Source organism: Salvia splendens, chromosome 13 (assembly GCF_004379255.2).
Source record: "Salvia splendens isolate huo1 chromosome 13, SspV2, whole genome shotgun sequence".
Taxonomy (NCBI): domain Eukaryota; kingdom Viridiplantae; phylum Streptophyta; class Magnoliopsida; order Lamiales; family Lamiaceae; genus Salvia; species Salvia splendens.
Window position 1 is genome coordinate 31,720,659 of NC_056044.1, and position 3,717 is coordinate 31,724,375.

The window sequence follows — 3,717 nt, forward strand, 5'->3', positions numbered from 1 at the left end:
CTGCTAGACGATATGAGAAGATTTGACGATCCAAAACGTGTGGCCATATACAAGGAAAAGAGTGCTGAGGGAAAGGTGGCGAAGTCCGGAAAAATGTACCACCCGGCGGAACTCAAACATATTAGCTCTAACGATGAGTTCAGGGGGTATATAGATGCAATCGGTTTTGATTGGTTACTAAAGCACAGCACTTTCGAAGTTCCAGTCGACGCGGCCCGTGAATTCTTTTCCACCTTCCGGTTCAAATCCACCGCCGATTTGGATACGGATTCCATAGCTTTCAGGCTTTTTAATGAAGAACATAGGATGAGTATCCGGGAGTGGACGCTGCGGATGGGCTTGCTAACGAGAACAGAAGATGATGAGGGCCTGTGGAACGACAGAATGGTTGGTCCGCCGAAGTTGACGCCAGGATTTCAGGCACAAGGTGCGTGGGAGTTCTTGACTCACTCAAGAGTGGGTCAATTTAAAACAAGTTTTTCGAAGGCACACCATATAGAAAATCGGGTCCTGCGATTCGCCCAAACTTTTGTTAGCTACAACTTGATGGGCACTGCCAACAACGCCCTGACGACCGCCGACCTATACTTTACGTGGTGCATGGCCACAGGAGTACGAGTTCATTTGGGTTATTGGTTAGCCCAAGCCTGCCATCAAGTCACCTCCAACCCGTCCAGGCATCTGTACACGTGCCATCTTCTCGGGGCCTATTTGCAGCGCAACATTGTAATTAAAATCAGCAAGGCCTGCCGTGTAGTAAAGATGTGCTCAGCCCCGGAAGTCTTCAATTTCGACTTTTTTTTCAACAAGGGGTTGCTGATCGCCCGAGGGAAGGAGGTGTGTTTTTATGAGGTCGGTAAGTCAGAGGCACAAGTCAAGCAGGAACCCGATGGTGTGGAGGTAAAGGATCAAGCCACTGAGGACGAAGTCAGGCTGATGGTTCAGGGAGTTCAGAAAGAAGTTGAGGAGGTAAGGAAAGGAATCGACGGGGTACGCAAGGAAATGACTGAGATCCGAAGGGAATTCGGAAAAAGCAGGGAAGAGGCCGCAGTCCTGAGGGGACGTATCACCGATTGGGTGGCTTCGTCAAGTGAGCAAACCAACAGGATGGCGGAGGGTGTTGCTTTGATGACGACCATGCTGAAATGGCTGCACAAAAAGTTCCCGGATGCATCAGAAACTATTCCTGGGTCTAGCGGCAACATTACAACGCTAAGTCCAGGAAGTGTATCCGCGCAGAAGCCATCACAAGGCCCGAGGCCTCACATCACCCCCTCTTCTGCTAGACCCGTGATCCTGAGGACAGCCATACCCCGACCTACTGATGACAGACCAGAGAAGCCGGAGATGCCGGCCAGGAAGAAAGCAAAGGTGACCCAGCCGACGGTGCCACCAAAGTTTGGCTCCCACGGGGGCCAGACACCGAATTGAATTTCCCCTCAAACCCAAGTAACTTTTTCTTTCTTTTATTTAACAGTTCTTTCGTTTTATTTCTGTTTTACCTGCCAGCATGCTAGGTTCTGTATATATGTGTTGAACCCTTCCACTTAGACCAAGCATTGGTCTAAGTGTGAGAAGGGGTTATATGTCATAACATGTTTTGTGTTGTATGTTGTTCCTTCTCCCACTTAGCCCAATGCTTGGTCTAAGTGTGAGAAGTTTGTGTTTTGTTGAGTTCGTTTCATGTCGCCACTAACTGGCCTGCTTTCCACTTCATACGGATTGCTTGGGGACAAGCATAAATGAAGTGGGAGGGGGGACGCAGTTAGTGCAGTTAGTGTCTTGTACATATTCTGTTAGGTCTAGGAGTTTGTAGAAGTTTTTTTTAGGTTTCGTGTTTGCATAACTGGTAAAATAAATAGCAAAAAGCCCCTTAGGGAGAGTAATTGAAGAGAAAATACATGCTAAATTGTGAATCCTTTTCTCTTAATAAATCAAAGTCAGTTGGATGAAGTAAGAACGATAGAGGATGCCTTAGATAACCCAGTTGTGCAGCCCTACTATAAGAGCGAGTTATAAGCCTATACACTTTGAGCTAACTTGTAAAAAGAATGGGCTACCACTTGATGCTTAGGGAGTAGAGAATAAAGGAGGTATAAGCTGGACGAAGTCCAGGAAAAGGAGGTATAAGCTGGACGAAGTCCAGGAACCGGAGGTATAAGCTGGACGAAGTCCAGGGGAGGAGTTAAAATAATAAAACCGGAGGTATAAGCTGGACGAAGTCCAGAAAAAAAAAAAAAAAAAAAAAAAAAAAAAAAAAAAAAAATTTAAGGGCAGGAAGCAGTAGTAACCAGACCCAGGAATAAAAAGGAGACGGTAGGAAGGAGAAACTCTCATAACCCGATGCATCAGTGGAGTAACTTTAACTTAAGAGCGATCTGATCCTAACATCCCTGGTGAGGAATGAGTGATCGAGTGAATCTAACAATTGGGAAGTCAGAAGGCTATCTTGACGAACTGACAACTTGACTAGACAGAAGAAGGGAGGGGGAGGAATCTGAGGCTGTAAACGCTTGGATTGACCTTAAACTTGTGGGGATGGCTGCTAGGAAAATACCAGTTTATGCGCTTAGTCCAGAAAGTGGAAGTGAAAAGTCATTTAAAAAAGAAATAAAATTTTAAGAGTCATACGACTCATACCAAATATTTAATATATATATATATATATATATATATATATATATATATAGGGTTGCGTTAAAGATAGAACCATTCTTAAGTGTAGAACCTAGAACTCTACATATTTTATTCATTGGATGAGGAAAAAATGACGGTCAAGATTAAAAATCATACATATTAGACTATGTTTTCACGACATTCCGGACTCAACATGTGAAAAAACTCACATGTTGATAGAAGAATGAATGAAACGAAGAAGAGTTCATGCATGCTTTATTTTTGCACTTATCTGCATTCACCAATTAATAATAGTTTTGGTTGTAATGGGAAGTTGTTGTGCAAATCAACACCATTGGATTAAAAGATCTAACGACCTCCGTTTGGCATTTGTTCTACGTTTAAGAATGGTTCTACGTTTAAGAATGGTTCTATCTTGATCACAATCCTATATATATATATATATATAAAAATTAGGATTTATTTAACCTGATTGGCTGACCCAGTAGCCCGTCGGGCCAGCCCGATAGAACCCGATAGCCCTATAAGGCTAGCCTGTTAAGCCCGATTCATTATCGGGTGAGATTTTTCGGCCCTAACCCTGTAATTTTAACGGGTTTTTCGGACCAGCCCATCGGATTCGGGCTACACTGACATCTCTAGTTAAAATTGTTTCAATAAAGATACGTAGGAGTATTAGTTAAAATGTCCCTAATTGAATTACTCAGATACGTATTTACTAATGCGTCTCTAACTTCAAGCTTAATTTGAGTACGCTTATTTTTAGCGTCCTTAATTTTGACTATTTTATAAAAATCCCAACTCAAGTAAATGCGTCCTTAATTTTATGTCCTTATATAATACATTTTGTTGCAGTGGATGTTATATAAGAAACCAAACATTTTGTCCATTGAATATTTTTCGTTCACCAAATCATATATAATCTCCCTCAAATTGTAGACAGAATAACTGAAAAAATATCAATGTTATAATATATTTAGTCAATTTTAAAGTTTCTAGATTGATCATATATTAATCAAACTTCATGATTTTTGTCATTTTGTCCTTTCAGAAAATATAATGAAAAGTTTGTGGAATGGG